The sequence below is a fragment of the Myotis lucifugus genome, unplaced genomic scaffold (assembly GCF_000147115.1).
Source record: "Myotis lucifugus unplaced genomic scaffold, Myoluc2.0 scaffold_221, whole genome shotgun sequence".
NCBI lineage: Eukaryota > Metazoa > Chordata > Mammalia > Chiroptera > Vespertilionidae > Myotis > Myotis lucifugus.
Window position 1 is genome coordinate 1,945,071 of NW_005871269.1, and position 24,411 is coordinate 1,969,481.

General features: G+C 41.5%; 1 long non-coding RNA gene across 1 annotated transcript; it reads left to right on the forward strand.

The window, feature by feature from the left end:
- Nucleotides 1-22,130: 22,130 nt before the first annotated feature.
- LOC106698728 lies at nt 22,131-22,737 on the forward strand. The gene is made up of 2 exons (XR_002831517.1): nt 22,131-22,256; nt 22,402-22,737. It is a non-coding gene; the product is annotated as an uncharacterized LOC106698728 (long non-coding RNA).
- Nucleotides 22,738-24,411: the final 1,674 nt, after the last annotated feature.

Sequence of the window (24,411 nt, forward strand, 5' to 3'; positions counted from 1 at the left end):
CCTGGGTCATGATTAAACTTGCCAATAAAACAAAGGTATATTATTTGAATATCCACATTTTACCAAACTTTAAAAAGATATTTTTTATTGATTTCAGAGAGAGGAAAGGAGCGGGAGAGAGAGATAGAAACAACAATGATGAGAAAGAATCACGGATGGCTGCCTCCTGCATGTCCCCTACTGGGAATTGAACCCACAACTGGGGCATGTGCTCTGATCAGGAATTGAACTTGTGACCTCCTGTTTCATAGGTCTACGCTAAACCACTGAGCCACGTTGACCGGGCATTTCAACAAGCTTTTAATAGCCTTGTATTTGTTACTTTATCATTTATGTGATCAACAAAAGAGAAAGAATAATAGCTATTTATAAAGCCCAACCTACCTCCTTATACTACCAACTCTTGATTTCTGAACACATAAGGAAATGTTCATGTCTAAAGACAAGCCTTTAAAAAAGCAGATCTGCAGGACTGACCGGGTGCAAGCCCGCGGCATGCGCAGCAGGGCCCGGATGAGTGGGAGCGGCAGGCGGCTTTGGACTGCCAGTTTCGGCCTGATCCCCACAGGCCACGCCGAGGGATCTCTAGTTTTTCATAATTTTATATGCACTAGAAGGTGTGTAGTCTTTAACAAATACTGGTTTCCTTCACACTACATAATAGTTATTTTGAGATTCAATTATGTGAATAGATAATTGTTTCATTGCTGAGTAGTATTGGGTACTGTGAATTACTACTTTATCTGTCTATGATTTTGGTTATTTCCAGGTTTGGGGTATTATAAATAAATCTGCTGGGCATATTGCATTCAGTTCATTATCCAGATGTATGTTTTACTAATCAAACTGCTGTTGTTTAGGTGAATGATTTACATTGGAAGATATGTGGAACTGCGATCTAAAATGGTCATTTCCTTTGCCTTCCCACCCACCTACAGTAATGAAAATTCCAGTTTTCCTGCAACTCTGCCAGCACATACGATGGTTAATCTTTTAAAATACTAGCCCAATAAATTAGTGTTAAATAAAAAGCAGATCTTGTTCTATACCTGAGCAGCCCCTAAATAGAACCCGTGTGCAACTTTGAAAATAATCTTTTCTTTTAAAGGGGAAGGCTCACTAGGGAGCCTCTCACTCATATGGTGAAAACATGCAGGAGACAGTGGTGCTGAAGACTTCCGAGTCTGTGCGCGGGAGCTGTTTGCAGCATTCTTCTGACTTCATGCTGCTGAGATCTGCACTGCCCTCTGCCCGGGTGCAGATTTCTTCCCCTGTGGCTTGCTGTGACTTTTAGGTCTTTCATTGTTTTAGTCACGCTGTTTCTCTGTGGTTCCCTGAAGAAGGAGCTGAGGCTATGGGTCAAAGCTTTTACCTTTCCTGAGAGCTCAGAGTTGTGATGAGAAGCAGTAACTAAAACCTCTTTCCACATCCTTGTCTACTTGATTGGAATTCTTATGGGCAAACTCAGAAGGTCACAAAGCCCCTGAAAAAAGTGATATTCAGAAATACGAATATTGATATACCATGAAAAAAATATTGTACATGTTGTGTAAAAAAGGGAATGAGATATGTATTTATGTACTTGTATTTGTGTTAAAAATATAACATGGGGCCCTAACCGGTTTGGCTCAGTGGATAGAGCGTTGGCCTGCGGACTGAAGGGTCCCAGGTTCGATTCTGGCCAAGGGCATGTGCCTTGGTTGCAGGCACATCCCTAGTGGGAGGTGTGCAGGAGGCAGCTGATCGATGTTCCTCTTTCATTGATGTTTCTAACTCTCTATCCCTCTCCCTTCCTCTTTGTGAAAAATCAATAAAATATATTAAAAAAATATATAACATGGGAAGGGTCTAAAAGAAACCATTAAAGGTGTTTGATTGCCTACAGCATTTGGGGATAATGGTATGAGCAAGAATTGAGTGTATATGTGCGGTGTTTTTTTCCCATCAACTTGATTTCTCAAATGTGGTATATATCACCTTTTAAAAACTGAAATGAAAACAGGAAACCAAAGTCTAGTTGGTATTAGAGCATGTGTCAGTGGTGTGTGTGTTTCCAGGACACATGAACCCTGCTCACCAGCGTAGGGTGTCCCAGCCACTCTGATGGAAGCCGCCTTGGTCAGAGCACCGTCTCCATGCCGGTTACTTCGGACGCTCCCCTCGTTGAATCCCTGCAGCCCTGTAGGCAGGCAGGTACCACTGCCCATGTTTTTAGGTGAGGGAACCGAGTCTTGGAAACATTAACTGACCAAACTGAGACCAGAGGGGCAGAGGTGTCAGAGCCCATAGCTGGCATCCTGACTTCAGACCTAGTGTACTTCCCCCTACACCGAGCTGACCACACCTCCATGATTGCAGATTACATCCAGGGCCAAAGTACACATTTCTTCAATAAACACTTACTGAATGCTTACCATAAATGAGGCACCCTGGCAAACCCTTGTGATGCAAATGAGAGTAGTGAGGACAGGCAAGGAAATGTGAGCCTAATAGGAGACAAGAAGTGCTTTTGATGGAATTAAGCACGGTGAGAGTGGCAGTACAGAGAGGATATTTCACTGAACTTGGGAAGTTCATGGCAGTTTTCCCAGAGATGAGTCTTGGAGAACAAATGGTATTTAGCTAGGAAGAAAGAGGTCAAGTGTATTCCAGGCAGAGGGAACAACATGCACAAAAGCACAAAGTTTTGAAAGAGCACTAGATTTTTGAGGAACAGTCAATAGTTGAGCATGTCTAGAGCATAGGTTAGTGGAGAGGAAGGAGGCCAGAAAAGGGAAGGATCTTGTGATCACACTAAGTTATTTGGACGTCATCCGGTAGCAATGGGAGACCATAAAGGATTTAAAGTAGAGGAATGAAAAGATTAAACCTAGAACTTAGAAAAATGACTGGCAGGAAACTGAATTAAAAGGAAGTGAGGTTGGAGGTTGGAGAACTGGCCGGGACAAGGTCATACTTATTGTTTATATCTTTGCACTGTTTAGCATTAGTGTTGTTGTTTTTTAAATGAAATTAGGCTGCATCTTACAATCAATGGCATGTTATAATAATTTAATCAGCAACAGTTTTCTCTCTTAAAGGCTCCCAAAGACCAGTGAATCTTATAACAGATGGCATCTCAAATTACATAAAATGGTCCAGGCAAGAGGTGCTGAGGGTCCAATGAGCTCTCTGGCAGTGGGACAGTAAAGATAAAAAGATCTGAGCACTGTTTGAATTCTGATATGATATAGATTACTAAGTAAAAAAAGATTGCAGAACACTGTGTATACTATGTTACAAGTTAAAGAGAAAAAGGTGTGGGTGGTTCGGGGGATAGAATACATACACACAGGTACCATTCTGGAGATGCATAAAATGTCTCTAGAATGATACACAAGAAACTGATAACATTGTTTTCAGGGAAGGGCATTGGGTGCCTAAGGGAGAACAGAGGGAGGAAAATTTTTCATTGTGTTCTATTTTGTACTTGTTATGTTTGAATTAGGTATTATACACTTGAAATATGTAAAAAGATTAAAAAATGGTATTTTATATGAACAGTTGACAAATTTGTTGACTACTGTTTATGGGATCGGAGAGAGAGAATGTGTTATGGGTCTAGTTTTATTCTTTTAATGATTAACTTTAATTTTTAAAACAACTTTGAGGTACACTTTACATACCATAAACTCACCCATTTTAAGTGCACGACCCACTGATTTCTAATAAATTTACTGAGTGGTGTTACCATTATCACAATAGTTTTAGGCCATTTTCCTCAATAAGATCCCTCATTCCCTATTTAGTCAATCCCCATTCCTACCCTAGCTATTGTCAGAGTTCTTCCATGAGATCATTTATGAAAGTTGATTACAACTTTCTTTCCTCACTGCATACTCAACCAAAAGTTACAGATCTCATCACTGTCTTCCTAGTTGCCTTCACAGAAAGACCGAAAGATTCAGTCTAGTTGAACAGTGTCTTACCTCGTGGTCTGCCACAGGACACACTGTCTGAAGCTGGGAAGCAGGTGGCTCTGGAGATGAGGTAAAAGAGCACAGAAGTAGCAACCTTTAACAAACTAAATACGGAAGCTATGTCAATATCAAATTATGTCTCAGTTTTATATCTTAGGTTTTATCTGACTTAAATACCAATCCTTTCGGTAGAATATATTTTAGTGCTCTGCTGTAAAATAAACACAGCAAAATGGCCTTTGGGTTTTAATTCTCCCTAGTGAATATTTTGTCTTCTTTCATCTTTCCTTCTAAAGTCATTACTCACACAAACACTCTATCCATGCTTTTGTTCCGGCCCTCCGGTCCAGTTTAAGAACCCATTGTGGCCCTCGAGTCAAAAAGTTTGCCCACCCCTGTATTAAATGGTCAGGGTCTAAATTAAGCTGCCTTAGAGAAACTAAGAGGAGAGGCTGAAAAGGAAGAGGCAGGCACACTATCTCAGGTCGTAACAAACGGTTTCTCGCTGCCTACACCAGGGAGGGAGGGAGGGATTTTGAGTGAAAGTATCCTGGGCTGGCAGAGCAGGTTAAGTAGGTGGAAAACAAGGAAACAAGGTTCTGCTCTTGGTTGTTTCATGAACTCTCCGTGGCACATACCTTAGATACTGTTAGAAGGGTCAGTTGGCTCCAGACACTGCAACTGGCCACTTGTGGTTACAATTCAGCTCTCAAACACGTTTGATTGGGCCCACAGAGTGCAGTTTGCCTGGTTGTTCTCTGAGCCAGCACTTAAAACGCAGGAGATTTTAAGTAAAGATCCAATAAAAGTGGGAAGATGTGGCCATACTGGGCTTGTTTTCACATGGTAACAATTATTGGTCTGGTTGATGGATACTTCTTTGGTTAGGACATTTGTTCTCTCATTTGCTTCAGACCACTTGCACTTTCTGTTGTTTCCCAGCCATTGAAATGACCGGTTTTAGGAATGAAAAATAATATGAGATGCTAAATCCAGAATTTCCCTATCTAGATTGTTTGCTCAGTTCATTACCTGTATGATTCCTATAAGGCAGTGGTTCTCAACCTTCTTGGCCCTTTAAATACAGTTCCTCATGTTGTGACCCAACCATAAAATTATTTTTGTTGCTACTTCATAACTGTAATGTTGCTACTGTTATGAATCATAATGTAAATATCTGATATGCAGGATGGTCTTAGGTGGCCCCTGTGAAAGGGTCATTCGACCGTCAAAGGGGTCGCGACCCACAGGTTGAGAACCGCTGCTATAAGGCATTTGAGCTTGTAACTGTATTAGTTTTCAATGGCTACCTTAATAAATTACTAACACTGGTTCCTTTAAAACAACAGAAACGTATTCATAGTTCTGAGCAGGAAGTCTAACATGAAAATGTTGGCAGGGGAGGTGCTGTCAGCAGAGGATGGAGAGGAGAACCCATTCCTCATCCTTCCCAGCTTCTGATGGCTCCCGGGGTTTCTTGGCTTGTGGTGACATCACTCCACTTCTGTCTCCGGCTCTATATGGCCTTGTCCTCTTCTCCCTGCATCCCTCCTCTCTGTGTTTCTTATAAGGAAACTTATTGGACTTAGGGCTCACCTGGGTCATCCACGATGATCTCATTTCCAGATTCTTAATTTTTTCCAAATAAGGCCACATTCCCAGGTTCTGGGGATGAAGACATGGGCATATCTTTTTAAGGCCGCAATTTAGCCTACTACAAGCTAGAGTAACCAAACTGGAGGATCCTGAAGGAGACTCAAACAGAATGAGGTGAGGCTGCTACCAATCATCAGGATAAAGAAATAGAATGAGGGCAAGATCAGAAAGAGCAATTGTGCCTTAAGTCTTAGTGTACCGAGAGAATCAAACAGCCTTAAACCCTGGCATCTTCACACTTTAGCAAGTTGAATTAGGGCAGACTTAGTTTCTGTGAGTCATCATTTCACCTTGGCTTAACTATATTGGTTTAATTGCTTGCTTGACCTTGACCATGATTACCTTAACTGGGTCTACAATCTACCATCTGCTTACTGCTTGCAGTTGCCTAAAGCCAAACGAACCATCTAAAAGGTGAAAACTGAGACTAAACTAAGACTAAAATTTAAAACTAAACCAGAACTTCTAAAAGAACAGATGCTGAAGAGACTAGAAGCGAGGGGAAACTAAGTAATATATAAAAATCCGTCCTCACAGAGCTAGGACCAGCTACTGTGGGGCAGGCCTCTCTGCCACGCCTAATGAGAATCAGGAAGCCATTCCTCTCAGAAAGCTCCCAGTTGTCTAAATTCATGGGATCATAGACTGTTACAGTAGAAAGGACTCCAGGAATAGTCTTAGCTCCCATCTGAGTTGGAACAGTCAGAAATGTGGGGGAAACTGAGGCAGATCCAATACCAGGAGAACAAATAGCATACAATCCATTTATAACTTAGAAATTTTGCTAGTGCTTCTTTAAATATTTATTAATGCATTCTGGTGTTTTAGAGAAGGAGAGAGAGAGAGAGAGAGAGAGAGAGAGAGAGAGAGAGAGAGAGAGAAAGAGAGAATGTGTGTGTGTGTGTGGGGGGGTGTATGTTGCAGAGGGGCACCCAGAAAACCATACACACTCCCCCAAATATCCAAACCTTTATTGGTCAATTATATTGGGTATCCCCAGAGACACATAGTTGGAAGAGCTTAGTGTTCCTGCTGAGATCTGGTGGGGATTTTTTACTGGAGCTGGTAACCAGGACAGCAAGAAGCCCAGCCAGGAGGCTGGTCAGAGGCTAACCCAAACAGCTTTGCTTAATTCTGGGCTACTGCTGGGGTTGGGGGGGCGGGAGGGCGGTGCAGCAGCTGGCAGAGAGAAGTGTCTGACATTCTTGCAGGCTGACATCAAGCTGCAAAGCTGCTGCCCTCTGGTGAGTCAACTGCAAAAGGCCCACATCGTTCGAGAGCTGCTGCCCAATCAGAGAAGGTGGTGCCACGCCTCAGAAATCTTGCTAACCCTCAGCATTCTCTGACCTTCAAGCAGAGAAAGAATGCAGAAATGATTACACTTATGAGAAGCATGGAATCTACAAGAGTAACAGCAATAATTACATTAACTTCATATTTCCTTGTGAAATGACTTATGAGTATGTACGGCCAACGCTCTGGATTTTACTCATTTAAAAATATTTAAACTTTTTCTTTTTGCTGAGGCAAGAGGGCATAAAAGGGCACTGACGGAACCCCTTTGTTGTTGGAACCCAATGTTGTTTTATTTTAACATTGAAATTAATATGTACTAGAAGAACATTGATATCTTGGTATAACATTGTGTTGCAATGGCAATTGTTGGCACTTAGCAATCATATCCATAGGTTGTTAGCTGTTATAATGAGAATTTTATGTATAAATATGCAACATGCTGTGACATAGAATTTTATGTAAATTCTATGATGAAAATAAAAAGTAGGTGTAGAATATCTCTTCTCACCTTATTAAGCAAGGTTGTATTGCTGTTTAGTAATGTCTCTCGCATTGAGCAGAAATCAGTGGGGGAAATGTCATGCATGAGGCAAGAAGGGTAAATTATTTGCTTAGTGCAGCATAAAGTTGCTTGTCAGTAAGAGCAGAGTCCCTTCTACAGCACTGCCACCATATGACATGGCCATATCTTAGAGCCCATAAAGAAGGCTGACATTGTAAAAGATTAACTGGGTTTTACTTGGCAAGGTCAGGCATCTAGATAGCACGCTATAACGTGGTTAGAAGAGAAAAGGAATCTGTAGTGGAGGCCATCTGATTTTGGCACTAGCTCTCCTCACAGTCCTACCACATGGTTTGGATTGTCAAGAGCAAAAGGGCTTACTCAGCCAAGTGAGGATGCTCTCTGCGTGGCTTTGGGAATGAGGGAGTGTCAGAAATAATGGCCGTGGTATTATAGAACTACCAGGGAAAGAGAGAACTGGACCTGTCATGAAGAAAAGTATGCAGCCAGCACCAGAGCTGTTTCCATTAAGACTGGAGATCTCTATTGTCCTACCTCTCCTACATGTTTGATATAGGAGTTGAAGAGAAGCTAGATTATACCTGCCCATTCATTCACCCACCCATTCACCCATCCATTTGTTTGTTTGTTCTTTATTTATTCATTTAACAAAACTGTTTTTGCATATCCTAGGTCCCAGGCATTGAGGATACACAGCTCTTGTTCAGAAAAGGAAACTGATAATTGTGATGCAATAAAATTAGCACTCTAATAACAGCAACATGCATTGAACTCATTAGATACCAGGAACTTTGCTAGGAGTTATAAATGAATATCTACAATACTCAGATAAGGGTTTGGCTATTACTCTGTCTTTGGAGGAACAGAAGTCTAGGGAGATAAAGTCCTAAACAGCTTGGAAGTAGTGAACAACAACAACAAGAACCTTAAGCCCAAACATTTTGACTTGAAGTTTGGGTCCTTAGCCACCCGTTTCCAGATTTGAGGAAAGATGACTAAAATTAAAAGCCACAACAAGAACTACCTGCAATGACTCTTGAAAGCAAAGTAATGCTTTACATGGAAAGAGAGGGCAAACATGAGAAAGAGAGGGCAAACATGAGGGAATGTTTGTGCTGGTGGCGATTTTTAAGCATGAAAACATACGTGAAGGCCATGGAAGGTGTGTTGTCAAGGGGAAATGAAAGTGAGTAAATAGATTTGGAGGTTTATGTGGGTGTTCTGGTTCCAAAACTTAGTGGCTGCAATAACCACGATCACTTATTTAGCTCACACATCTGCAATGTGGGCAGGGTTGGGTGGGGTCAGCTCCTTTCCATTCCATGCAGTGACTGGGGGCCTGTGTGAAGGATGGCTGGGCACCTGGGGCTCCTCATACATTTCTAGCTTTCAGTGATCTGTCCTCATGGCCTCTCAAGCGTGGTAGCTTCATGTAGCTGAACTTCTCATACGGAAGCTTAGGTCTCCTAAGGTGCATGCTACAAACGAGATTGCCAGACAGAAGGTATATTGCCTCTTCTGACCCAGCCTAGGAAATGACATTGCCTAACTTGTGCCAGACTTAATTAATTGAGGTGGTCAACAGGTCATGTCCAAGTTCAAGGGGATGGGACGTAGATTCTTTCTCTGAGTAGGAAAGTGGCAAGGCTTTGTATGTGGAACCAGAAATCCTGTTATGACGCGTGTTTTGGGAAATAAAGTGGAATAACGGTAGTGCAATGTAGTCATTAAAAACAGACCTAGGGTATGATGGGCTTTGATTTCAACTATGGGCTTGACTGCTTACTAGGCACAGTACTGAGCTCTTTAAAAGAAGTACCTCATTGAAGTTTAACAACACACCTATACAGAAGAACTATTCTTATTCCATTTTATAGACGGGGAATTAAAGATCAAATTGGTAAATAGCAAAGATAGGATATGAACCAAGGTAACTGTTCTATCAGAGCCTGTACCAGAATAGTTTGAATTTTAACCAGGAGACTGTTGGAAGCCACTAAAGAACTTTAAACTGGCTAGTCCTATGGCCAGTCTTGCTCTGTAGAAAGCAATATAGAATCTGAACCAGGAGCTGGCAGCAGGGAGAGCAGTTAGAATATAGTTGTTCTGATCCAGGTGAGAAATATTGAGATAATCTGAAATACTGAAGACATGAGTAGTGTGAGAGATGTGGAGGAGGCCCAATGAAAGTAGTGGCAGTCATCCTTGATTACTGATTGGATGTGCAGAGAAAGAGAGGGAATGTCTGTAGACGTTAAGTCAGCTTTGAGTGCAGACACTGGCATGTGCCTTATTACATGGGGCTCTAAGTGGAGAAAGAAAACAACTCCAGGGTGTCTTCTAACCTAAAGCATATTTCCTAAGTCCTTGCACGCTCAGTCTAGACGGAAAACAAACAAACCAGACTCCTCTGGAAGCTCTCAGATCTCTTACCTTGCAATTCTAGCTTTCAAATTCCATGCTGAGCTTCCTTTCCCACAGCCCACACCCCTGTCCCAGGGATTACAATGGTTGTTTGTCTGTTCTAGGTGGTTCCTTCCACATCAGGGCCTTGGGAGAATGACCTAAGGCTGCTTTCTCCTGTAACTACGCATACAATTTGCGTGTTCTTAAAAAGGAGGACTTACTGGTGCTGTGGTGTGGTCTTCAGGTGGCCAGGGGGCTCTTCCTATGAGGTATTTATTGACTGTGTCATTTAGTTTCATGGTGAACTTCCTTTGGAGGGACAATATGTGCTTCAAAGGACAGAGAAAGAACATGTGTCACTAGATAAGGCATTCCATATCTCTGATTAAGGACTTTAATCTATCACTGGGTCAAGGTCTGAGAAGCTAAACTGGCTCTTAGGAAAGTGAACTAGAACAAGTAAAGAAACCAACAGACAACCCCCAACCTTTTGTTGTTGTTGTTGTTGTTGATTTCTTGATTATGAAAATAATTGCTTTTTCAAATTATTTTTTAAACTAGAATAATTTCTGCAATTAAAAAAAGTTACTGTGACTTTGTCTGATAGAGTATTTACTTGCTTGTGCCTTCTATCTCATTTTTTCTTTTAATAGGATTACTTTCTGAAAAGTAACTTTATTCTTAAACTACATTTTGAATAAATTATTGCCTCTCCTAATGGGCCAGGGAGGTTGGCATTTAACTGAACAGTTTTTGTTAGATATAGTAGGTACTCCATTTAACTCAGTATTTCAGACAATAATTCACTTGAGAAGAGAGTATTACCCTAATTGCTTGAACACTTGTCTATGCACATTGCTTGGTCATTCAGTATCGTTATTAACTCTACCGTTGGCTGTCAGTGTCTAAAGTTATAAACTAGTGCCCTAACTGGTTTGGCTCAGTGGATAGAGCGTTGGCCTGCGAACTGAAAGGTCCCAGGTTTGATTCTGGTCAAGGGCATGTACTGTGGTTGTGCGCACATCCCCAGTAGGAGGTGTGCAGGAGGCAGCTGATCGATGTTTCTCTCTCATCGATGTTTCTGACTCTCTGTCCCTCTCCCTTCCTCTCCGTAAAAAATCAATGAAATATATTAAAAAAATAAACTTATAAACTAGTTAAGCTCTACTAGTCCATAAGGTCCCAAGATACTCACATAGTTTGGTCATAGTCCTGTTTTAGGATCTCAAACCTAGCTTTCCTTAATAAGCAGGGGGAGGCTGAAACTTTCTCCTTTAGAGAAATCACTCACTGTTCCTCCATTACAATTCAACTTTTTTCATTTATAAAGAACCCCCCTCTCCCCCAACAAATGAGCTACTCAATGGTTTAGAAATTTCCCCCATAATGGGGATTTCCAATGAAACCCATCATATGAAACCCAAAATGGGAGTAAATAACTGATGAGGTCATATTCTTGTTATGGACTACTACAACATAATGGAGTGGAAAAAAAATTAGAATATAAAAGAGTCTGGTTTCTGTTTAAAGGTTTTTTTTGCTTGTTAAAAAAACTCCCAAACCACAAAACATTGGATCGGAAAAAAAAAAAAGGCATAGTTTGATCATCTAAGCAACTTTTTCATTAATTAAACCTTTCATGTAGGGGATGAATTTTTTCTTTTTTTCCAGAAGGAAACCTCTTTCTTGGGACAGTTTCAGCCATTTAACCGCAGTTTCCAAGCATATATTATAGAGCAAATAACTGGCAATCATTTATCAGTCATAAAGATAAGCCAAGGATTGGGAGTACTTTTGTAGGTCACGTCACCTGACAAAAACTTTGGACTGATCCTTTCCTGGTTCAAGAGTTCAGCCATAAGACTTACTTTCCCTATCAGCTGGCTCAAGTTGATAAGGTTCTGAAACAAGCAAAGGTTCTTTATGAGCTTTTATTTGTCTTTATGACATAAGGGTTGGAGGGATTAGGTTATACAGAGTTACTTCTGGTTGGTTTAGTTTTCTTTTGAATAACTCACTCTCTTCTCTGATTGGACAAGGAAAATGGAGTTTGATTAAACACTTTTCAGTAAGTTCCTAATGCCTAGTATAGAGCCTTTATCCCTGACAGGTTTCCTGTGAGTGCTTTTTAAAGAATAATATACTTATAAACTTAGCCTTAGATTAGTGATTGGCCAATGGTAAACATGATTCAAGAGCAGAGTAAGCAAGAGTATTGCGTGCCCATCAAATGGATTAGACACAGGTGTTGGATATGTGGGTGAAATTGAGGGTGTCTGAATTCTCTGAAATGGCATATGAGATATTCTCTTATTAGAATCAGCCTAGTCTATCTTCTTTCCAGAAATTTGGCCACAAAGGAGTTCATTCAGAGGTGTTACCCCAATAGTAGTATTAGACTTCAGTGGGTTCCAGCTCCTAAGCTCCTCTGAAAAGAACTAAGTGCTAGATCTCCCATACTCGATCTCACTCACTTTCCCTGCTACTTTGAGCCACTTCCCTTCTTCCCTTCTACTTGGTCTGGTGACCACCAATAGTAGGACATCTCCTGTAGTTTCCATCCTAGCTTGTGTTCCAGACCTGACTCTGTCACAGACTTACTGTTGATCTTGTAGAAGTCAACTAACTTCCCTGAGCTATACCTTCTTTCCTGAGCTTTATTTATTAATAAATACATAAACAAATAATTACTTACTTTACTAATCCTATGATTCTATTATTCTCCAGAATAGACGCTAGAATAGTTTGAAGCCAACACATGACCTACTGTTTATTATTTTCTCTACTAAGATGCAGATATGAATCATTTTTTCTTTAAAGGTTGGGCTTAATTCTCTGATAACTGGTAATTAAATACCTCTTATTCATCCGTATGAATATCCACTGGGTACCTGATAGGTAACCAAGTAAAATTCATGTCTGTGACTGAGGATCTAAGAATCTCTTCTGGTACTAACCCTTGGATGCATGAAGGTTGAAAACCATAAAGTTTCGTTCTCTAATAGGACTGTGATTCTAACATAGATTTTCAGACATCTTGGAATACAAGAGATGAAGATATACTTTTTACTGATAGCTTACTATATGCTAGATACTGTTGCTAAACATCTACAATCTTATTAAATTCTCTCACAGTGTGGACATTTCCTCAGACCCACTTGGTTTGACTGGGAGAAGAGCATTCCCAAAAGATTGTGAGTAAAGTTTACTAAAGGAGTTACAATGGATAGATAAAACAATAGTGTTTCACTATATGTATTCAAACAATCCCCATGATATTTTCAGTATTTTGTAAGAGTTTTAAAACTTTGCCAAACTATGACAAAAGTTTTAATCTTATAATATTTTCTTAGGATATTATAATATTTTCTTCTTATTTATATGTCACCTGAATTATTTTCAAATTAGGACGAGGAAATGAGAGTCTGTCTTGAAAATGAGTTCAAGTCCACAAGCTCAGAACTAAAGGAAATGAGGTCAGGCCTAAAATAAATCTTAGAAAGCTAGACTTCTAATCAACATTAAACGAGCAAAATTATAAGGTTAGTACTGTGCCTTTTCAGTTCACTGTTGGTTATTTTTATTGGCATTAGTTAAGAGTAGGGTGGTATGGTGAAAATAGTGATGGAACTAGAAAACCCATGTATTAGTTTTTTTTGTTTTGTTTTGTTTTTTTGTCACTGTTTAAAATCAATACAAACATAGTGGCTTAAAATAATGCCCATTTATTATCCCACAGTTCCTGGGCAAAGTGTAGGTCAGCTCGGTTCTCTGCTTAGAATCTCATAAGGTCAAAATCTAGGTAAGAGCTGGGGCTGCAGTTCTCACCCAGAGCTTAGGTCTCTTTCTAAGCTCACTGGTTGTTAGAAGAATGCATTTCCTTCTCACGCCTTCCACATGGCCCCTTCCATCTTCAAGCCAGCGTTAGTACCTCGAATCCTTCTCATGCTTCGACTCTCTGACTTCCCCTTCTGCCATCTTTCTCTCTGACTTCTTTTTTTCTCTTTGATCACTGGCAGAAGGAGCTTTTAAGGGCTCCATGTAATTGGATTAGATTCACCTGAATAATCTTTTAATAAGGTCAACTACCCCATATAACCTAGCAGAATCATGGGAATAAATGACATTTCATCACATTCACACATCCCTGGGATTAGGTTATGAATTCTTAGGAGTCATTCCTAGAAATTCTGCCTACTGCAACCTTGCACCTGGGTTGGATTTGACTATGTGTTAGCTATTTAGCTCCCCTGAGCCTGAGTTTGATCTTTGGTAAAAGTGAGCTTTAAGGCTACCTGCCCTCCTTACCTCATAGGATCCATGTTAGGTTTCAGTGAAATAGCACATGCCAAACAGTTTCCAATTCAGTTTTACAGACATTACTGCATTTCTTTGGGGATACAGAGCTTCAAACATGGAGACTTTGAAAGAATATAAAAATGTAAGTTTTTTCATATATTACTATAGGCTGAAAATGCTGATATCTGATACAAATAATTAACTTTATTATTTACTTCTAATTATGCAAAACCTTAACATCACAAACCTAAAAACTGCAAGCAAAACACCTCAAAGCCAATAAAACATTTTATAGAGTTCTCTTAAAAAGACTGTATAGAGTCCAAGTAAAAATATATAGTCCTCTTAACAGGGCTCCACCCACATATATCAACTAAACTATGCATGTTGCCAAAAACAACGAAATCTCTTCAGATTCTCTAATTGAGCTTTAGGTTTAATGTAGCATCAAGTATGCAAATAATTAACTTCAAACTCTGATTACTGTTACCTCCATCCCCACCATCACAACCTCTTGTGTTACCTGCTACTTATTCTCAGAAAGCTCCCTCTTAAATCTGGTCTTTTTATGATCACCCATTAATCTTAGTCTTACTCTAAACTATCCTAACTGCAGTAAATGGCCTAATTCCTCCTGTCTATTCCTCAAATAGCTCCTTACTTGTGTTAGTTCAGGCCCTCTGAGAAGCAGATGAAGTTAGATGTGCATGAGATTTGTTGAGGAAAACTTTGTGGGAGAAAATGCAGAGGAAGCTGGAGGAGGCTGGGAGAAAATGATGTGTAAACACGTCAGATCACTCGGCAAAACTGTTCCCTGTGAAGGAGGGAAAGAAGGAAAGCAAGGAGGAAAGTTTTAGCAAGGTTAATTGGAAGTCTTTAAGCTAAAGTTGCCCATCAGAGTAATCCTGCATCGTCCAGGAGTGGGCCTGTCTTAGCAGCCCTGCTGTGCTTAGTCATGGCTGGGGCAGCTACAGAAAGCATGGCTTCAGAACAAACGTGATGATGAATTTCAGAGGGCTGCAGCCGGGACCATCAGTCTAGGATGCTTCCCGCAGGAGCCACCATAATTACTATCTCGGTAATCTGCTTTTTTGGTACACTCATGGGATAATGGTCTTCTCTTTCATGCCTTCAAATGTTAGGTCACGAAAAGGCTGATTATTCAAATTCATGTGGCATCTCTGACTGAATATTTTCCATTCATCACATTTTATTTTAAAAGACTTTTACTAATCAACTCAATTCACCATTACCAGCTTGTTTGCTTCTTCTGTCTTCTCCCTATAAGTATTATTATTATTATAATTTATGCATGATGGCCTGGATCTTGAACCTCCAATCCTCAATGAGCCCACCAATAGTGATTAGAGATTTTTAACTGAAGAAATATATCAAAGGAAACTTCATTACTATGAACCAAGGTTTGGACTCCAAATGCACCTCTTACCTCACCAAGCACATGGAAAGAAAGAGCAATGAAATGATTTAGAAGAGAGATGGCCGGTTTGGCTCAGTGGATAGAGCGTCGGACTGCGGACTCAAGGGTCCCAGGTTTGATTCCGGTCAAGGGCATGTACCTTGGTTGCGGGCACATCCCCAGTGGGGGGTGTGCAGGAGGCGGCCGATCGATGTTTCTGTCTCTCATCTATGTTTCTGACTCTCTCTCTCCCTTCCTCTCTGTAAAAAATCAATAAAATATATATTTAAAAAAAAAAAAAAAAAAAGAAATGATTTAGAAGAGAGAGATGTCTGAAAAGAGAATGATACAGAACGATAGAACTTTTAACCTTGTTTTCCGTCTCAAAACTCCGCATTCCTTGGGACTCCTGGTTCACGTAGGTGTCTTTGTTCCAGAGCTCTTCCTCCCTGGGATGAAGATGAGGGCAAGTGGACGAGGCAGCAAGGGGTGGGTGGGGATTGTGCTCCCTTCAAGGTTCCTCCAGAATCGTTTCTAGGTGTTTATCAGCTTGGAGCACATGTACTTGGGGGAATTCTTGGTGGTTTTCTAGGGTAAACAGGACACAACTTCTTGGAGGGTACATTCCCCCAACAATTTGAGGGGAAATTTCTTTTATATTAAACAAATATATATATTTGCATGAAATTTGTGCATGGGAGGGGGCGTCCCTCAGCCCGGCCTGCACCCTCTCCAATCTGGGACTCCTTGGGGGATGTCCGACTGCCTCTCGCAATTCGGGACCGCTGGCTCCTAACTGCTCACCTGCCTGCCTGCCTGATTGCCCCTAACCCCTCTGCCTGCGTGCCTGATCACCTCTAACCACCTCTGCCTGCCTGCCTGATCACCTCTAACTGCTCCCCTACCAGCCTGATCACCCCTAACTGCTTCCTTGCTGGCCTGATCACCCTTAATCTCCTCTGCCTCATCCCACACCTGGGACCCAGGATTCCCTCCTCTGGCTGGCCACAGGCACCCAGGACCTGGGCTGGCTTTGTCCAGGCCAGCCACAGCCACAGGAGACCGTGGGCAGGTGGCTTAGCACTGGTCACAGCCGCAGGTGCTCGGGATCGCGGGGCGAGCAGCTTGTCCTTCTTCTGGGCCACAGCCCCAGCCGCTGGCGCCTAGGACCACAGAGCGGGCAGCTTGTCCCTCTCCTGAAGCCACAGCCTGGCTGGTTCCCATTCCTCTCTCTCGAGCTCATTTGTGCCTGGCTGGTCTCCATTCCTCAATCCCCAGTGTTGAGTGTCTGAGCCGTTATGGCATGATGGTGTGAGGGCATGACAACTATTTGCATATTAGCTTTTTATTATATAGGATATATATATATATATATATATATATATATATATATATAGAGAGAGAGAGAGAGAGAGAGAGAGAGAGAGAAAGAGAGTTAGAATATAAAATTCATCTGGATTTTAAAAATAAATTATGAGACTTCAAACATATATTGTTTTTTGGGGCCACTTTATACTTATGTTTAGATCTCCTTGTGTTATTATTCACTATTTTAAGCTGTTTGTTATATCTTGTTGAACTATCCAAGAAATTAGAGTGTGTCCAAACATTCTCTTAGCTCTTTTGTCTCTTTCCAAAGTTGGATCGAATGACATTGGACATTGCCAGCTTCTTAATGTTTTGACAGCGATCTTAGGATATTATGTAATTGATTATTATTATTTAAAAATATATTTTATTGATTTTAGAGAGAGGAAGGAAGAGGGATAGAGAGATGGAAACACTGATGAGAGAGAAACAGAGAGAAACATCAATCACATCGCTGCATGCCCACCACTGGGGATCGAGTTCACAACCGGGACATGTGCCCTGACTGGGAATCGAGCCATGACCTCCTGGTTCATGGTCTGATGCTCAACCTCTGAGCCGTACAGGCTGGGCTATAATTGATTATTTAGATTAGATTTCCCAATGTGTAGTAAGACTGAAAGCAGAACTCTCTGTTATAGACAGAGATTAGCTTTCAGGAGGTGTGGAGATGAGCCAGCCAGGATTTATTTCTTCAAGAGTATTTAGTAGCCAAAACCGGTTTGGCTCAGTGGATAGAGCGTCGGCCTGTGGACTGAAAGGTCCCGGGTTCGATTCCGGTCAAGGGCATGTACCTGGGTTGCGGGCACATCCCAGCAGGAGGCAGCTGGTCGATGTTTCTCTCCCATCGATGTTTCTAACTATCTATCTCTCTCCCTTCCTCTCTGTAAAAAAATCAATAAAATATATTTTAAAAAAAAGAGTATTTAGTGAGTGTCTTCTATGTGCTGGGAGCTATTCCTCAAAATGTGATATTGCTGTGAGCAAGACAGAATATCAATACAAATGAATAAATAAGAACACAAATTAAAGCATTCCAATAGTGCTTTAATTTCTGAGATAGGAATAAAGCAAGAAAGGGGTTATAGCCTACTTGGGGTAGAAGACAGTGATGGCTTCTCTGTGGACTTGACATTTGGCCTTAGACCAAAATAAGGAGAAAGAGGCAGTCAGGCGAAAACGAGGGGAGAATCTTTCAGGAAGTAGCAATGGTAAATGCAAAGGACCTGAGACAACTTGGCTCTTTGGAGGAACTCAGAGAAAGCTAGTGTGTGGACCACAGTGGATGAAGGTTGAGTAGTTGGAGAAAAGGCAGGGGCTAGCTAGACCATATAGGGCTCTGTAGGTAATAGAGAGGAGTTTGGCTAATCTTCTAACTACAGTGAGGAATTACTAGAGGGCCTTAAGATGGGGAATTTTACCACTAGTCAGATTAAGCCAAAGAGTAAACCATCTTTTTTCTGAATAACTTGACTAAAGAGGATATTGTGGCTATGGCTATGCATGAAGATTAAGCAGAACATGGAAGAAGGACCTCAACTAAAATTGACCTCACTTAAACAAGAGAGGAGAACAAAACAGGAGTGTTAAAAGGATATAAGGATAATGACTTCTAATAATCAATGAAATGTTATATTTTATTATGAAGAAACATGGTATATATATCTTATATATTCCAGAAGAGATTCCCACTTAAAGTCATTGAAAAAAGTATTTTATGTTTACAACAATAAGCCTTTTAAGACATGTGGAAATTCACCTATCTAGAGCTTGATTTCTAAAGAGCTCAGACTTTATTATGGAAAATATACTATGCAATTTTATTATTTATAATATACTCAGCCTACTTGAGTAAAAAACACAAGGAAGTTTAAGGAATACGAATAACACTTAAAATAGCCATTGTTTCCTTGATATGATAACCCCTCCTCCCCAGGGCATTTAAATGAGGTGGAGGAAACCTCCACCTGGAATGAAAAACACTGCACTCATGTTCCCAAGAAAAGAGAAGTGGAATTGGAAAACAAAAACAAAAACCATCAACTCATCTGGACGCTCAGGAAAGAGTTTTTGCATTTTGGACCCATTTGCCTCAGCATGTGAATCATTTAACAGGAAAAAACACGGGACTGACTCAGCTGGAGAGAGCTCTTCCAGTCCCCGCTGAGGTCCTTGCTTGGTGTGGCCCCTCCACTCCCCTTGCACCTTGCTTCCGTCCTCCTTTCTCACTGTAGAGAAACAGGAAGGGATTTTATTAATAAGAATGACTGGGGTCACACTTAAAACAACATCAGATTTTGATCTCTTCTGGGCTTGGAAAATGGTTCAAGGATCAAGGAGCAGCTCCTGGTCAGATTGAGAAACAGATGAGAGGCAAGACCTCTGAAAAATGAACTCACAATTGGCATTTGACACGGGCCTCCATAGTGACCTAGAGCATGTCTGCCTTAAAAAGATCACATCAGTTCCTCCCAAGCCTCTGTGAGGCTGTAGTCCCTGTAACAGTGAGACAGCTGGGGCCTCAGCAGGAAAAGGGGCTTGCCCAAGACTGTGGGTGAGTGGTACTTGGATCAGGACCTTCTGACTCCCAGGGCTATGCCATCCTCCATTCATCATGCCTGCAGCAGAGGTTTGGAACACAAGGGAGCGTTGCCCAGGGTGGGATCTCCTAGCTCTTCCCCGTCACTAGTTGTTTACCCTCCTTTGCCTTTCAGTTGTATTTCTGGGCCACCTCTAATTAGCTTCTGAAATGGGGTATTCCTTCTGTGACATAGGTTGAGTTTCATTAAACTTGAAAATGAAGAGAGAGAGAGAGAGAGAGAGAGAGATATTGAAAGAGGGTTAGAGAGACATACACTGAGTGGCCAGATTATTATGACCACCTCATCAGTACTTCATTGACACTTTCAAAAATACTGAATATTGAAAACTTCCTAAGCAAATACTCTCAAGGTTTTATTATTATTATTTGCATAACTAATTCACTTCATTGTACTGATGGGGTGGTCATAATAATCTGGCCGGTCATAATAATCTGGCCACTCAGTGTATATTATAGTGTGTTCCCTATCCCACTTCAGATCCACAGAAAGTTCTTAAAGAACATTATAGCTATCTATGAGGGGCATAATGAGCTAAATGGGTGTTACCCAGTCTGAAAAATCTTAGGGATGTCAACAAGCCACTTGAGATAACAAGTCTCCTGCTGTTTGGTTCTCATTCCTTATCAGTCCTTGGGTTGGGAAGAGAAACTTTCTGGAAGGATAAGTACCTTTGTGGAGTAACAAGGAGAAGGTTTGTATACTCTAGACCAGTGGTTCTCAACCTGTGGGTCGCGACCCCTTTGGGGGTCGAACGACCCTTTCACAGGGGTCGCCTAAGACCATCGGAAAACACATATATAATTACATATTGTTTTTGTGATTAATCACTATGCTTTAATTATGTTCAATTTGTAACAATGAAATTGGGGGTCACCACAACATGAGGAACTGTATTAAAGGGTCGCGGCATTAGGAAGGTTGAGAACCACTGCTCTAGACTCTGAAACAAACCAGTGATAAGTAGTTCTGTAGGCTGACAATTTCCCCCTTAGCCTTCCTTTCTAACAGCTACACAGGTCACTGTTAGTTACGTAGAGGAAAAATAATAGTAAGAAAAAAAAAAATTCAACCCTTCATGTATATTCACCAATCATACCCAAAATTCACAGTGTCATTCTAACCCAAGTGTGATCTGTGATCTAATAGGGACATGAAGTGACTCTACTGAGGAAGTTCATGCAAACACATTGGCTTTGACTTTTTAGTGAATACAGATCTTTGTGTTCATTTTTATCACACCAACTGCTTAATGCAGGATTGTACAAATGGATTTGGAAATCTCATGAAAACTATTAAACTAAACAAGTTCATCTTTTAGGGATCATATCTGATGCATATATGATCACCTTCCAGAGGCAATCAGAGGTTTGCTTTGAGAAAGGGTGGGCACTTGTGAGAATGTCAGGCTACTGGGATATGAACCCTCATGTTACCAATGTGTTTCTCTATAACAGTGGGGAAATTATATTCCTTTGCTGTGCCTCAGTTTCCTTGTTAAATATGGGTATAATCACTGTGCCTATTGCGTAGTATTATTGAGGCCTGAGTGCAATAATATATAGTGAACCTTGCCTGTTGCCTAGTCACTGTTATGAAAATATCAATGAAGATGTTGTAGATGTATATTCACATGGAATTGTGATTTGTTTATTTAACCTATGTTTTCAAATTTAAGTCTCCAAGATTTCAAAACCATGGTTTCATCGCTTCCTCATGTTCATGCTGCTTCCTTTGAACTTCCTTGTAGTTCCAGTTGATTGACTCAAGACTGTGCAGCAATGTATATTATGCTGACTTCACCCTCATGTGCCCTGAGGGCTATCACCCATCAAATCAGGGAGCTGACAAGTGTGTTGGTGGGAAATAAATGAGGAAGAACAAGGATTAAAACAGTGTCATGAACTTATTTGTCGACAATACTTGTTATATGAAATGATGATCTTTTTTTCCCCCCAGATATTTGTTCTCTGCTGTACTGTGAACATGGAAGGAATATAATTACTCAGCAGCCATCTCAATCGCTTATCAGGCGGACTTGCAAAGACAGCTGTTTCAAAGTGCCTTTAAAATACAGTGACATTTTGCATTAAAGCCTTTGCTAGGACTGCCAGACTAAGTCAGTCATTATTGAAAGATATCGCCATCGTTAGGCTAGTTGTTCATAATAAAATAAATTCCCTTCATTATGTTCTTGGTACCATTCATCAAGCAGAGCTCTTCGGGGCTTGAAATTTAGCAGAGGGGTTAAAGAGCTAACCTACATCTAATCTTAGTAGATTGAAAATCTCAGTGAGATAGCATGGAACTTTAGCGTCAGCTCAAGCTTTGGGCTCAGTCAGACTTTCATCCTGGTTTAAAATTACTATCTTTGTGACCTAGTATTGAATCTCTATGTGGAAATTATCAGAGAAATATGGCAATAAAACCTTCCATGGAAATTGTTATGAAGACTCAGTGCGATTGACGTTATAATCATCTATATTGTAAATGCTCAATAATTATGAATGCCTTCGCTTTACTATTTCCTTGTCTCTTTCTTCCCAGTCTCCCAGTGCATTTGGGGGAGTCCAACTTTTACAGTTCTAAAGTATGTCACACATAGCAAGTCAGTCACTGGAGGAGGCATCAGCGATGTGAGGCCTTTGATGCTTTCTGCTATAATGGAGGCCAGGGGCCAGAGTCAGTATTTACACCTTGCAGCACATTGACCAGCTGTTCCAGCAAATCAGGTGAGCTGAGGGCGTGGGAATACTGAAGCATGTTTCCCAATGAAGTACTGCATATGGAAGTGGTTTGTAAATTGTCAAGGGATCTAGGATTGTATGGTATTACTCTTACTAGTATCAACACTATCCCTTCCTTCTCACTTTACAGGTTTGGAAACTGATACCCAGAAAGGCAAAAAGTGATTTTCCCAAACCCATTATCATCATCTCCATTATCATTGTAGCAGCAAATATAGTGCTTGCCTAGTGCCAACTACTGATCTAGGCACTTGCCATGTGTTAGGAGAAACCCATGTAATCTTTAGAACAACCATGAGGTGAGTACTGTCATCCCCATCTTACAGATGAAGCAGAAGCACAGAGAGGTCACACGGTGGCAAGTGGCTGGGATTTGGACCTCAGCAGTTTGACTCCAGCATAATCTTTTTGACAATGATGCTATATATATACACTTTGAGAAATAAAGCTGGGCTCAGAAGATGAATATTGTTCTCTTTTATGTTTGACCCTTTCTGTTTTCACTTTATAATACTTTTTGACTTATTTATTAGTTAGCTTATGAGAATGTTTTTAAAAAATGTATCTTTATTGTTGAAAGTATTACAGATGTCCCCCCTACTTCCCCCATTAACACCCCCCTCCTCCCCAGCCCCAACCCCTCCCTAGGCCTTCAGAGAACTATTGTCTGTGTCCATGGGGTATGTCTATATGCATTTCAGTTCTTTGGTTAATTCCTTCCTGCCTGTGCCCCATCCCCCCTTCCCTTTGAGATTCGTCAGTCTGTTCCATGCTTCCGTGTCTCTGCATCTATTTTGTTCATCAGTTTATTTTGTTACTAGAGGCCTGAGTGCATTGGAGGGGGGGGGTGGTCCCCCTCAGCCCGGCCTGCACCCTCTCCAATCCGGGACCCTTCAGGGGATGTCCGACTGCCCTCCCCTGCCAACCTGATCGCCTCTAACTGCCTCTGCTTCTGCCCCCGCCAGATGGATGTCCCGAAGATGTCTGGTGTAATTAGCATATTACCCTTTTATTAGTATAGATTAGAAGCTGGGTGCATGAAATTTGTGCATTGAGGAGGGGCTCCCTCAGCCCAGCCTGCACCGTCTCCAACTGGGGACCCCTTGGGAGATGTCTGACTACCAGTTTAGGCACAAACCCTGTGGGACATCTCTCTTGCAATCAAGGACCACTGGCTCCTAACTGCTCACCTGCCTGCCAGCCTGATCACCCCCAACTGCCCTCCCCTGCTGGCCAATTTGGTTCTGATTGGTCGGTTTCTATGTCAGCGTCAAAAGTTCCAACTCCCAGGCAGCCATTGGCTCCCCACAGCACCCACATTTGGTTTTGATTGGTTGTTTTCAATGCCAGCCAGCGTCAGAAGCTCTGCCTCCTAGGCAGCCATTAGTTCTTCATAGCACCCACATTTGGTTCTGATTGGTCGGTCCTATGCCAATCAACATATAAAACTCCGCCTCCTAGGCAGCCAATGGCTCCCCACAGCACCCATATTTGGTTCTGATTAGTTGGTGTCTATGCCAGTCAGCATCAGAAGCTCTGCCTCCTAGGCAGCCATTGGCTCCCTATAGCACCCACATTTGGTTCTGATTGGTCAGTTTCAATGCCAGTCAGTGTCAGAAGCTCTGCCTCCTAGGCAGCCATTGGTTCCCCACAGCAACCACATTTGGTTCTGATTGGTCAGTTTCTATGCCAATCAATGTCAAAAGCTCCGTCTCCTAGGCAGCCATTGGTTCTTCACACTACCCATATTTGGTTCTGATTGGTCAGTTCCTATGCCAGTCAACATCTCCAGGCCTATCTCTGGGACTGATCAGAGAGGCAGGGCTGAACAGCAGCCCCTGCAGTGGCTGGGAGAGAAGGAAAAGCCCTGCTGCTGGCTAAGCTCAGAAAAAAATAGGAAGAGAAAGAGAGAGGCAAGTACCGATCAAAGGTTGCCACTGAGGCTGCAAATCAGACCCTGCCTCTCTCTGGGTCTCAGCCCCCTGAGCAGTCAGTGCTGGGTCGCTGCGGCAACCCAGCCCTGACTGAAGGACTTCCGGGTTGGTCAGCATTCGGTTGTGATTGGTCTTTACAACCCTGGACTTTTACATATTAGGATGAGAATGTTTTAAAGATTGAAACAATGCACATAAAATGTATT